Source organism: Perna viridis, chromosome 10 (assembly GCF_037379345.1).
Source record: "Perna viridis isolate PV_CMFRI_1.1 ecotype Kerala chromosome 10, ASM3737934v1, whole genome shotgun sequence".
Classification (NCBI taxonomy): Eukaryota; Metazoa; Mollusca; class Bivalvia; order Mytilida; family Mytilidae; genus Perna; species Perna viridis.
In genome coordinates, this window is record NC_142454.1 from 269,640 (window position 1) to 284,059 (window position 14,420).

Sequence of the window (14,420 nt, forward strand, 5' to 3'; positions counted from 1 at the left end):
CTGGGGGCATGGACCAGGTGAACCAGAAAATTTATGGTCGCCATCGTGAACTCGTGGATCGTTACGGTGTATCTATCTGCGCCATGAAAACGTGTCATAGTTTTCCTCTTCTTCCCCGGACATGACTTTTTATGAGCAACTCGGCGGGTGTTTCTAGAAAAGCAGAGGACTCTTACCCTACCGGTGCACCTGATCCACACTCCCACTTTTTAGTGGAGTCCGAGTTGCTCATTTGTTTTTGTTACTTTGTTGTAACATTTTAGTTACTCTATGTTCTTTTGTTCTTGGATTACACTCTTTTGATCACCGCTAGAACCTTGGTTCCCGTGATTACTTTTTTTAAATAAACAGTTGTCTCGATCTGCGTCGTCCCACAATCAGTTTATTTATCTTTCACATAGCATGAGCACTCTAAATTATTGATTTGAGGTTTTGATAATTCTAGTTTAAAACAGACTTTAAAGTTCGATGTTAACAGACAAATCAACATATACTCATAACTTTTTATACTTGTTTTGTATTTTTAAATGATGTGCAAAGGAAAGTCTTTACACAAAACCTTTAGGGACATTAAGTTATCTTTAGAAGATATGTATTTAGTTCTATTATGATCCCTATATTTTGCATCCAATCCATATTTTGTGTCAGTAACTTTTGATTTAAATCAAATCATCATATCAATTACCTAAACTTAAAAGTTTTGGATTACAGAGTAGACAGAAAAATGCTTTGGATTACATCTCTCTTAGCTTAAATATTGACATCAATAAATTAAGAATTGTGTTTATTCTTTAAAAACTAAATTTTGAAATATGGGTAAAATCTGAACTGTTGGGTTTTAATTACTTGAACATTTCTATTTATTTGAAAAGTGTTGAATCGAGGACCTTCACTTAGTTTTGAAGTTTTGGCTTCAAAGGTGAATAAATGACAACGAGTTCAAGGAGTTCAAGGACAGTGTCATGTTATTCACTGAACCCGTCTTTGTCAAATATTTACTTTTAATCCCGACTGAAATTCTAGACATCTATTTTATTAAATCAATAATTCATTCAAAAAGAGTGTAAACGCCTTTTGAAGAGTCTGCTAAAAATACGCAAGTCATCAATGTTACTTTTATTTTCAAGTGATTCCATGTAAGGCAACAATTGTTAGATTTTTTATTTTTTTTTGGGGGGGGAGGGACAAATTTGCATTGATATTTAAATACAAAATATTTTGCAAGTTTCGGTTTGTTGTACACGCGTTTATGTGAATAATTTCTCATCAGCTTCCTTAGCAAGTTCTAGATTCAAAAATAAGATATCGAAATACGAAGCCAAACTGCATACACTTATTCGTTTTTAGCGAGAACATGTATGTTTACACATGATTATTTCAAAGTTAATACATGTAATTCGCGGTTAAAGCATTTTACTATTTTTTAAACATTTTGCTTTACACAGGCAAAATTATTTCACATGATTTTCACACAAATTTCACATGATTTTCACCTGAATTGAGCGAATAAATTTCTTGTGAAGCTCGATTAACATAAATTTCACGTGAAAAATATTTGCCTGCGTACTTTGTCAAGTTACATCAGAAAGCCAAGTTAGAAAAGTTTGTATTGGAAATACTTCTACACGTATGTATGGTAGAAAGTATTTATGTATGTCAAATCATACCGTACAATGCTCAAACCATGCTGTCGGTCGCAATTAACTTATATTAAACGTATCCCTTTAATAGAGATTTCAGATGCTCCATAAAATAGAAGAATGGGGTTAAATTTTGACAATATGAATTTATACACTATCAGGTTTATCCAATTGTTAAGCTGTAGGGTGAAATATCACATATTAGAGATAACATTCTTTGTTTTGATTGATGAGACCAGAACACAATGATTAAGTCAACTTTGAAAAGGGTCAAAGACGAATGTCCATTAGAAGTTGTAGAAGTGTAGTCTAATATTACTGCGGTAATATATTGAACATCTGACAAACAATTATATTCATTGATAGAACAGACTATATTCGTGGCACCTTTATACTCAGTTTTAAATTGGTTAGTATCATATTCCTAATTTAAGTACATTGGCATTATGGAATCTGGAGAGGCGTGGGTTTGTATACATCAAAAATCTGTCTAATATGATAATAATTGGCTGATATTTGACCAGTATTTTAGTCTTATTATTACAGACTTATCGGATTATTGAAGGTCCCTTACAAGACACTGTTCAGAAAAATTCGTATTTATGACGACAACAACGTGTATGGTTGGAATGTTTATGCATTTTTCTATGGAATACAGAAATACCAACTAAATGTCGTTATCAACCAATATACATACTAATTAATCAGTAAATATGTCATTTTAAAAGAATTAATTAATTAATTAATTAAAAACTGAGACAATAAATATTATGGTGATATGTAGTGACCTGAGCCTCGGCCATTTAGTGTATTTATGATTGTGCAAATAGAAACGATTATCATTACTTAAAGTATTATAAATGAACACAGTTTAATATCTGCTAGTATAAAAAGTCAATGTATGTCATTTAATCAAAGAAAAATAATTATTCATTCATTATGTTTTACCATTCAGAAGCACTTTCCATCTTCATATAGGAGAGTTCTTTATAATGTTAAATGATAATCCAATAAGTGACGTGGGGCATCAATTTTTAATCTTCATAACATTTTCATTTTTTAAGATAATTGAAAATTAGTTTTGGTTCCCATTCAATGCAAATAAATCTTTTTCTGTCAATGATTTTTTAAATAGATATTCATTAATTGGACAATATGATTAAAATATAATTACAGTTATGTATAAAAATAGGAGTTTACATATAAATACCACTTCAAATTTATTTTTCAAGTAACAGAATTATAAGTTTTCATACAAAATATGAATGACTGTATCTAAATGAAACATTTTACAAAATTAAAATTGGATATAAAAAAAAAAGTTCAAAAGTTTTGAAAAATTTGGATTATTATCTTGAAATTGTTTATATGGTTGTTTATTTGCCAACCAATTTGACACTTAATTGGATGCAAGATAGTGGATATGGCGAACTCTGCCATTGTAACTACTCCAGCTTGGACAATACTGTAGGAAAAGAATCTGAATTAACATAAAATATTTAATGTAAGATTCAGTCAGCTAAATAGGCTTATGATGCAATGATTGTTATCTTTCAAAAAATAATAATGCCATAAAGTGTCATGTAGAATATACTATATGGTATCTAAATTCGGAAAAGAAATATTCTCAAAGAAAAACTATCATTGTGTTTGAGTTCTAATGTGACAACGTTCTCTACGAGCTTGCTGCGTTCATCAGTAGACAGAAATTAACACATGTTATCATTGTCGAAAAGACCATTAATGTCACAACAAACTTCTGAATGCCCTTTTTAAAAAAGAAGAATGTTGGCTTAGAGATAAAAAAAAACCTTTAAAATTAAAGGCTCTGTTTGAATGTTTGTACTATGAAATATATTATACTACACTATAGTAAACTATACTACGTCTATACTTATTCAAGAAAGCGAAAACAATAGAATCGTATACATGTGTTCGGTATAGTAAGTGTTAAACTTAAATTAACAGACAGTGGTCTGTCTCTCGGCGGGTGTTTCTAGAAAAGCAGATGACGCTTACCCTACCGGTGCACATGGTCCATGCTCCCAGTTTTTAGTGGAATCCGAGTTGCTCGTTTGCTTTTGTTACTTTGTATGTATGATTTTGGTTACTTAATGTTCTTTGTTGTGTATGTCTGTTTTCCATGTCGGGTCTTTGTCCTTGGATTGCATTCTTTTGATTACCGCTATAACCTTGGTGAATGTGGGCCACTGTGTATTCGGGGGGGGGGGTGGACTTAGTTGTCATGTGACCACGTTCATTCGATTAATGCATTGTCACGTGATTTAATGTCGATCGGTGACCTAGTGATTCAATTTGTAATGTGGAAGATATAATATACAGCGTTGTATAGCCTACAGCAGCATTTGCTGAATCTTTGACCCAGCAAAGTACTTTTTGGGATAAAATCAACACTTTCCAGTGCATGTAAGACAAGCACTGGGATTCGGTGCGTGGTGTTATGAGAGAGGTAAATTACATAGAATTTCTGTCATATATATATATAATAAAGAGGGACTTGTAGCAAGTCTAACGGAGGTGGTGAAAACAAATAAAATATCTCAAGTGCCGAATTCCAAAAAGGAAATATCCAAGACCAAGAGAACACTCGTGGCATGTGTGTTTTCAATTTGATTTCCACTAGAATCTTGGTCCCATTGATTACTCTTTCAAGACAACACGTATGTATGTTCAAATTTGCTCTTTGGGCAATACCAGTCTGCGTCCATACTTGCCCCTCGGGAGATACCAGTTTGTGAAGTCCACACTTGTTTACTTTAAAAAAAAAAAAAAAAAGACTTGAAGCAACATTGACGCCACAAAAATTCGGAGTACAAACCAGAGTTGTACCAGATTGATATGCTAAATAGACTTTTTTATAGGAATGAAATTAGGGATAGCACATCAACTAACACAAAAACACAACAAGAAAGTGACCAAAATACACAGATAGAGGCGAGTATCACGAACCCTCATTATAAAGCAGGATGAATTCAGATGCTTCATAAGGGTGAGCAGGTCCTGCAAGACGCCCACCATGCCACTTGGTGAAGGTCATGTTCGGTAAAGAGGAGGAAACTCATCGACGGATGTAGCTCATTGGTCATTCTGGAAACAGATACTCCATAAAGATTCGAAGCAATGACAATTCTTGAAAAATGTATGAGCTGTGAAATCGAAACTCCTTCAACTGGGGCAAATGGAATGTTACTACTAGAGATGGATAGGAAATGGATGGAAAATCAAGGGTATCACGTTTTCGTGAGTTTTGTTGTTAACGTTTCTTTAACGTTGTCTAGATTTCGAGTTGAGAAGGTCAAGAAGGTCAGACTGACAGAAGCATCAACTTACCTTATTTTGTCTATTTTCGGACGTTTGTACGCTATTTCTAAGTTGTCTGCTGCGCTTGCAGCATGATACTTGGTTAGAAATGATGGAAATTTCACCTTTATGTCAATGTTGGTCATTAATGTGTATTGTGTCGTTATTTGACTTTTGGTTCTAATATAAAGATAGGACATTGCAGATAACATGACAATTTGTAAAAATAAAGCTAAAATTGGGTCACTTAAACAAGCAAATTAACATTTTTTTTCCTGTAAAAAGTATATGTTTTTCAAAACCTTACATTATGGAGATCCATGAAAAAAGGATAGATTTTATTTCCTATTTTGTCATGAAAATCTGTAGCCATGGTAACATAACAAAATTATAAATCAATTTCCATTAAAAATTTTGAGTGCTTTCCCAAAATTAACTGTCAAAACCTGTATTCTAAAATATCAGACACTTTAAAACAGCCAGAAGCCCCGTGCAGGTCCGGGAGTCAAAAGAATAGGCCTGCAGGTTACAGACCACCAATTCAACCAATGAGCATTTGGAACGTACGCAAAAATAGTCCTACGCAGAAATTACCCCTGTTCCTCATAGTGCTGTGAAAAAAGTTCTCATCTTATTTAAAAAATTTAAACAGTTTCTGAAAGGAAAAACATTTCTGTACATTTTATAGGTGCATTTTGCTTCTTGTGATGTGAAGCCTAATCTCCATAATGATTTTTAAATATAACCCTATCTTGTGAAAACACTGGGATTTCCCATGCTATTTATAGACCCTTCACTTCCGGTGACCAGTACTGCACTGCAAGTCTGCTAACCCCACATGCCATTCTGAGGATTGTGAGCTGACATATGTAGAATCATGCTGATATATAGTCATCTGCAGGTTAAAGTTAAGGTAAAGTCCAGAGAAGCCATTGAATATTGTGAAATTAGCATAGAAGCCTATGGGAAGTGGAATTAGTGGTTTTTAGCCTTAAGAGGAAGCCATGGCAAAATGAAAAGTTTCTTGAAATAGCTTTAAACTACTTGAAGATCTTGTTAACTTTGCCATGAGAAGAATACACTACAAAAATCCTTCAAAATATGCATTTTTTTAAGTTATAGGTCCAAATTATGGAAAATTGGTCTTTTTGGCTGATTTTTATGTCCTATCTTTTAAAAAGTGTAGAAAATTTAGTAAAAATATCAAATATTAAACTTTGAGGGCTATATTTACCTAAATATGGTAGTAATAAGCACTTGAAATCAAGTTTTGTGTAGATTTGAGCAAAAATTAGGTTAGAAATGAGGAAAAACTCACTTTCATTACTGCGGTTAAGGCCATATAAGCATTCCCCTATGGCAACATGGAAAATCCATTTTTGAGCACTTTTTTTGCTTTAGGTGCCCTTTACTGGTCATGTTTTAATGTGAAAACACTGTATTTACAAATTTAAAGCCAAATATATCACCTTTTGTGAAAATTTAAAGATTTAGGATTTTTGACATGTGATCAAGAAAAAGGGGGAGGCATGTCAGAAATAAATTTTTTAAAATAGACCAATTTCTCAGAAAATGATTACTTTTAAAATTATTTCTTCATTAATATTGTTAAAAAACAAGTTGTGATTGATATTTTTTATTTGAAAAGTCAGAAAAAGTTCTTTGCAAATATTTAATTCATTTCAGTATGGTAGAATATTTTCACTTTTTTGCTCGCACAACTTGGTTACCCTATATTTAAAAATCAAATATTTAAAAAAGTGCTTGTCACATTCCACTGAAACTTTGCAAATGCATTCAGTATGTGTGTAGGAAGATACCTGTATAGTTATTTATTTTTTCTAAGACAAAAAGTGACTCTTTAGGTTACAGACCACCAATTCAACCAATGAGCATTTGGAACGTACGCAAAAATAGTCCTACGCAGAAATTACCCCTGTTCCTCATAGTGCTGTGAAAAAAGTTCTCATCTTATTTAAAAAATTTAAACAGTTTCTGAAAGGAAAAACATTTCTGTACATTTTATAGGTGCATTTTGCTTCTTGTGATGTGAAGCCTAATCTCCATAATGATTTTTAAATATAACCCTATCTTGTGAAAACACTGGGATTTCCCATGCTATTTATAGACCCTTCACTTCCGGTGACCAGTACTGCACTGCAAGTCTGCTAACCCCACATGCCATTCTGAGGATTGTGAGCTGACATATGTAGAATCATGCTGATATATAGTCATCTGCAGGTTAAAGTTAAGGTAAAGTCCAGAGAAGCCATTGAATATTGTGAAATTAGCATAGAAGCCTATGGGAAGTGGAATTAGTGGTTTTTAGCCTTAAGAGGAAGCCATGGCAAAATGAAAAGTTTCTTGAAATAGCTTTAAACTACTTGAAGATCTTGTTAACTTTGCCATGAGAAGAATACACTACAAAAATCCTTCAAAATATGCATTTTTTTAAGTTATAGGTCCAAATTATGGAAAATTGGTCTTTTTGGCTGATTTTTATGTCCTATCTTTTAAAAAGTGTAGAAAATTTAGTAAAAATATCAAATATTAAACTTTGAGGGCTATATTTACCTAAATATGGTAGTAATAAGCACTTGAAATCAAGTTTTGTGTAGATTTGAGCAAAAATTAGGTTAGAAATGAGGAAAAACTCACTTTCATTACTGCGGTTAAGGCCATATAAGCATTCCCCTATGGCAACATGGAAAATCCATTTTTGAGCACTTTTTTTGCTTTAGGTGCCCTTTACTGGTCATGTTTTAATGTGAAAACACTGTATTTACAAATTTAAAGCCAAATATATCACCTTTTGTGAAAATTTAAAGATTTAGGATTTTTGACATGTGATCAAGAAAAAGGGGGAGGCATGTCAGAAATAAATTTTTTAAAATAGACCAATTTCTCAGAAAATGATTACTTTTAAAATTATTTCTTCATTAATATTGTTAAAAAACAAGTTGTGATTGATATTTTTTATTTGAAAAGTCAGAAAAAGTTCTTTGCAAATATTTAATTCATTTCAGTATGGTAGAATATTTTCACTTTTTTGCTCGCACAACTTGGTTACCCTATATTTAAAAATCAAATATTTAAAAAAGTGCTTGTCACATTCCACTGAAACTTTGCAAATGCATTCAGTATGTGTGTAGGAAGATACCTGTATAGTTATTTATTTTTTCTAAGACAAAAAGTGACTCTTTAGGTTACAGACCACCAATTCAACCAATGAGCATTTGGAACGTACGCAAAAATAGTCCTACGCAGAAATTACCCCTGTTCCTCATAGTGCTGTGAAAAAAGTTCTCATCTTATTTAAAAAATTTAAACAGTTTCTGAAAGGAAAAACATTTCTGTACATTTTATAGGTGCATTTTGCTTCTTGTGATGTGAAGCCTAATCTCCATAATGATTTTTAAATATAACCCTATCTTGTGAAAACACTGGGATTTCCCATGCTATTTATAGACCCTTCACTTCCGGTGACCAGTACTGCACTGCAAGTCTGCTAACCCCACATGCCATTCTGAGGATTGTGAGCTGACATATGTAGAATCATGCTGATATATAGTCATCTGCAGGTTAAAGTTAAGGTAAAGTCCAGAGAAGCCATTGAATATTGTGAAATTAGCATAGAAGCCTATGGGAAGTGGAATTAGTGGTTTTTAGCCTTAAGAGGAAGCCATGGCAAAATGAAAAGTTTCTTGAAATAGCTTTAAACTACTTGAAGATCTTGTTAACTTTGCCATGAGAAGAATACACTACAAAAATCCTTCAAAATATGCATTTTTTTAAGTTATAGGTCCAAATTATGGAAAATTGGTCTTTTTGGCTGATTTTTATGTCCTATCTTTTAAAAAGTGTAGAAAATTTAGTAAAAATATCAAATATTAAACTTTGAGGGCTATATTTACCTAAATATGGTAGTAATAAGCACTTGAAATCAAGTTTTGTGTAGATTTGAGCAAAAATTAGGTTAGAAATGAGGAAAAACTCACTTTCATTACTGCGGTTAAGGCCATATAAGCATTCCCCTATGGCAACATGGAAAATCCATTTTTGAGCACTTTTTTTGCTTTAGGTGCCCTTTACTGGTCATGTTTTAATGTGAAAACACTGTATTTACAAATTTAAAGCCAAATATATCACCTTTTGTGAAAATTTAAAGATTTAGGATTTTTGACATGTGATCAAGAAAAAGGGGGAGGCATGTCAGAAATAAATTTTTTAAAATAGACCAATTTCTCAGAAAATGATTACTTTTAAAATTATTTCTTCATTAATATTGTTAAAAAACAAGTTGTGATTGATATTTTTTATTTGAAAAGTCAGAAAAAGTTCTTTGCAAATATTTAATTCATTTCAGTATGGTAGAATATTTTCACTTTTTTGCTCGCACAACTTGGTTACCCTATATTTAAAAATCAAATATTTAAAAAAGTGCTTGTCACATTCCACTGAAACTTTGCAAATGCATTCAGTATGTGTGTAGGAAGATACCTGTATAGTTATTTATTTTTTCTAAGACAAAAAGTGACTCTTTAGGTTACAGACCACCAATTCAACCAATGAGCATTTGGAACGTACGCAAAAATAGTCCTACGCAGAAATTACCCCTGTTCCTCATAGTGCTGTGAAAAAAGTTCTCATCTTATTTAAAAAATTTAAACAGTTTCTGAAAGGAAAAACATTTCTGTACATTTTATAGGTGCATTTTGCTTCTTGTGATGTGAAGCCTAATCTCCATAATGATTTTTAAATATAACCCTATCTTGTGAAAACACTGGGATTTCCCATGCTATTTATAGACCCTTCACTTCCGGTGACCAGTACTGCACTGCAAGTCTGCTAACCCCACATGCCATTCTGAGGATTGTGAGCTGACATATGTAGAATCATGCTGATATATAGTCATCTGCAGGTTAAAGTTAAGGTAAAGTCCAGAGAAGCCATTGAATATTGTGAAATTAGCATAGAAGCCTATGGGAAGTGGAATTAGTGGTTTTTAGCCTTAAGAGGAAGCCATGGCAAAATGAAAAGTTTCTTGAAATAGCTTTAAACTACTTGAAGATCTTGTTAACTTTGCCATGAGAAGAATACACTACAAAAATCCTTCAAAATATGCATTTTTTTAAGTTATAGGTCCAAATTATGGAAAATTGGTCTTTTTGGCTGATTTTTATGTCCTATCTTTTAAAAAGTGTAGAAAATTTAGTAAAAATATCAAATATTAAACTTTGAGGGCTATATTTACCTAAATATGGTAGTAATAAGCACTTGAAATCAAGTTTTGTGTAGATTTGAGCAAAAATTAGGTTAGAAATGAGGAAAAACTCACTTTCATTACTGCGGTTAAGGCCATATAAGCATTCCCCTATGGCAACATGGAAAATCCATTTTTGAGCACTTTTTTTGCTTTAGGTGCCCTTTACTGGTCATGTTTTAATGTGAAAACACTGTATTTACAAATTTAAAGCCAAATATATCACCTTTTGTGAAAATTTAAAGATTTAGGATTTTTGACATGTGATCAAGAAAAAGGGGGAGGCATGTCAGAAATAAATTTTTTAAAATAGACTAATTTCTCAGAAAATGATTACTTTTAAAATTATTTCTTCATTAATATTGTTAAAAAACAAGTTGTGATTGATATTTTTTATTTGAAAAGTCAGAAAAAGTTCTTTGCAAATATTTAATTCATTTCAGTATGGTAGAATATTTTCACTTTTTTGCTCGCACAACTTGGTTACCCTATATTTAAAAATCAAATATTTAAAAAAGTGCTTGTCACATTCCACTGAAACTTTGCAAATGCATTCAGTATGTGTGTAGGAAGATACCTGTATAGTTATTTATTTTTTCTAAGACAAAAAGTGACTCTTTAGGTTACAGACCACCAATTCAACCAATGAGCATTTGGAACGTACGCAAAAATAGTCCTACGCAGAAATTACCCCTGTTCCTCATAGTGCTGTGAAAAAAGTTCTCATCTTATTTAAAAAATTTAAACAGTTTCTGAAAGGAAAAACATTTCTGTACATTTTATAGGTGCATTTTGCTTCTTGTGATGTGAAGCCTAATCTCCATAATGATTTTTAAATATAACCCTATCTTGTGAAAACACTGGGATTTCCCATGCTATTTATAGACCCTTCACTTCCGGTGACCAGTACTGCACTGCAAGTCTGCTAACCCCACATGCCATTCTGAGGATTGTGAGCTGACATATGTAGAATCATGCTGATATATAGTCATCTGCAGGTTAAAGTTAAGGTAAAGTCCAGAGAAGCCATTGAATATTGTGAAATTAGCATAGAAGCCTATGGGAAGTGGAATTAGTGGTTTTTAGCCGTAAGAGGAAGCCATGGCAAAATGAAAAGTTTCTTGAAATAGCTTTAAACTACTTGAAGATCTTGTTAACTTTGCCATGAGAAGAATACACTACAAAAATCCTTCAAAATATGCATTTTTTTAAGTTATAGGTCCAAATTATGGAAAATTGGTCTTTTTGGCTGATTTTTATGTCCTATCTTTTAAAAAGTGTAGAAAATTTAGTAAAAATATCAAATATTAAACTTTGAGGGCTATATTTACCTAAATATGGTAGTAATAAGCACTTGAAATCAAGTTTTGTGTAGATTTGAGCAAAAATTAGGTTAGAAATGAGGAAAAACTCACTTTCATTACTGCGGTTAAGGCCATATAAGCATTCCCCTATGGCAACATGGAAAATCCATTTTTGAGCACTTTTTTTGCTTTAGGTGCCCTTTACTGGTCATGTTTTAATGTGAAAACACTGTATTTACAAATTTAAAGCCAAATATATCACCTTTTGTGAAAATTTAAAGATTTAGGATTTTTGACATGTGATCAAGAAAAAGGGGGAGGCATGTCAGAAATAAATTTTTTAAAATAGACCAATTTCTCAGAAAATGATTACTTTTAAAATTATTTCTTCATTAATATTGTTAAAAAACAAGTTGTGATTGATATTTTTTATTTGAAAAGTCAGAAAAAGTTCTTTGCAAATATTTAATTCATTTCAGTATGGTAGAATATTTTCACTTTTTTGCTCGCACAACTTGGTTACCCTATATTTAAAAATCAAATATTTAAAAAAGTGCTTGTCACATTCCACTGAAACTTTGCAAATGCATTCAGTATGTGTGTAGGAAGATACCTGTATAGTTATTTATTTTTTCTAAGACAAAAAGTGACTCTTTAGGTTACAGACCACCAATTCAACCAATGAGCATTTGGAACGTACGCAAAAATAGTCCTACGCAGAAATTACCCCTGTTCCTCATAGTGCTGTGAAAAAAGTTCTCATCTTATTTAAAAAATTTAAACAGTTTCTGAAAGGAAAAACATTTCTGTACATTTTATAGGTGCATTTTGCTTCTTGTGATGTGAAGCCTAATCTCCATAATGATTTTTAAATATAACCCTATCTTGTGAAAACACTGGGATTTCCCATGCTATTTATAGACCCTTCACTTCCGGTGACCAGTACTGCACTGCAAGTCTGCTAACCCCACATGCCATTCTGAGGATTGTGAGCTGACATATGTAGAATCATGCTGATATATAGTCATCTGCAGGTTAAAGTTAAGGTAAAGTCCAGAGAAGCCATTGAATATTGTGAAATTAGCATAGAAGCCTATGGGAAGTGGAATTAGTGGTTTTTAGCCTTAAGAGGAAGCCATGGCAAAATGAAAAGTTTCTTGAAATAGCTTTAAACTACTTGAAGATCTTGTTAACTTTGCCATGAGAAGAATACACTACAAAAATCCTTCAAAATATGCATTTTTTTAAGTTATAGGTCCAAATTATGGAAAATTGGTCTTTTTGGCTGATTTTTATGTCCTATCTTTTAAAAAGTGTAGAAAATTTAGTAAAAATATCAAATATTAAACTTTGAGGGCTATATTTACCTAAATATGGTAGTAATAAGCACTTGAAATCAAGTTTTGTGTAGATTTGAGCAAAAATTAGGTTAGAAATGAGGAAAAACTCACTTTCATTACTGCGGTTAAGGCCATATAAGCATTCCCCTATGGCAACATGGAAAATCCATTTTTGAGCACTTTTTTTGCTTTAGGTGCCCTTTACTGGTCATGTTTTAATGTGAAAACACTGTATTTACAAATTTAAAGCCAAATATATCACCTTTTGTGAAAATTTAAAGATTTAGGATTTTTGACATGTGATCAAGAAAAAGGGGGAGGCATGTCAGAAATAAATTTTTTAAAATAGACCAATTTCTCAGAAAATGATTACTTTTAAAATTATTTCTTCATTAATATTGTTAAAAAACAAGTTGTGATTGATATTTTTTATTTGAAAAGTCAGAAAAAGTTCTTTGCAAATATTTAATTCATTTCAGTATGGTAGAATATTTTCACTTTTTTGCTCGCACAACTTGGTTACCCTATATTTAAAAATCAAATATTTAAAAAAGTGCTTGTCACATTCCACTGAAACTTTGCAAATGCATTCAGTATGTGTGTAGGAAGATACCTGTATAGTTATTTATTTTTTCTAAGACAAAAAGTGACTCTTTAGGTTACAGACCACCAATTCAACCAATGAGCATTTGGAACGTACGCAAAAATAGTCCTACGCAGAAATTACCCCTGTTCCTCATAGTGCTGTGAAAAAAGTTCTCATCTTATTTAAAAAATTTAAACAGTTTCTGAAAGGAAAAACATTTCTGTACATTTTATAGGTGCATTTTGCTTCTTGTGATGTGAAGCCTAATCTCCATAATGATTTTTAAATATAACCCTATCTTGTGAAAACACTGGGATTTCCCATGCTATTTATAGACCCTTCACTTCCGGTGACCAGTACTGCACTGCAAGTCTGCTAACCCCACATGCCATTCTGAGGATTGTGAGCTGACATATGTAGAATCATGCTGATATATAGTCATCTGCAGGTTAAAGTTAAGGTAAAGTCCAGAGAAGCCATTGAATATTGTGAAATTAGCATAGAAGCCTATGGGAAGTGGAATTAGTGGTTTTTAGCCTTAAGAGGAAGCCATGGCAAAATGAAAAGTTTCTTGAAATAGCTTTAAACTACTTGAAGATCTTGTTAACTTTGCCATGAGAAGAATACACTACAAAAATCCTTCAAAATATGCATTTTTTTAAGTTATAGGTCCAAATTATGGAAAATTGGTCTTTTTGGCTGATTTTTATGTCCTATCTTTTAAAAAGTGTAGAAAATTTAGTAAAAATATCAAATATTAAACTTTGAGGGCTATATTTACCTAAATATGGTAGTAATAAGCACTTGAAATCAAGTTTTGTGTAGATTTGAGCAAAAATTAGGTTAGAAATGAGGAAAAACTCACTTTCATTACTGCGGTTAAGGCCATATAAGCATTCCCCTATGGCAACATGGAAAATCCATTTTTGAGCACTTTTTTTGCTTTAGGTGCCCTTTACTGGTCAT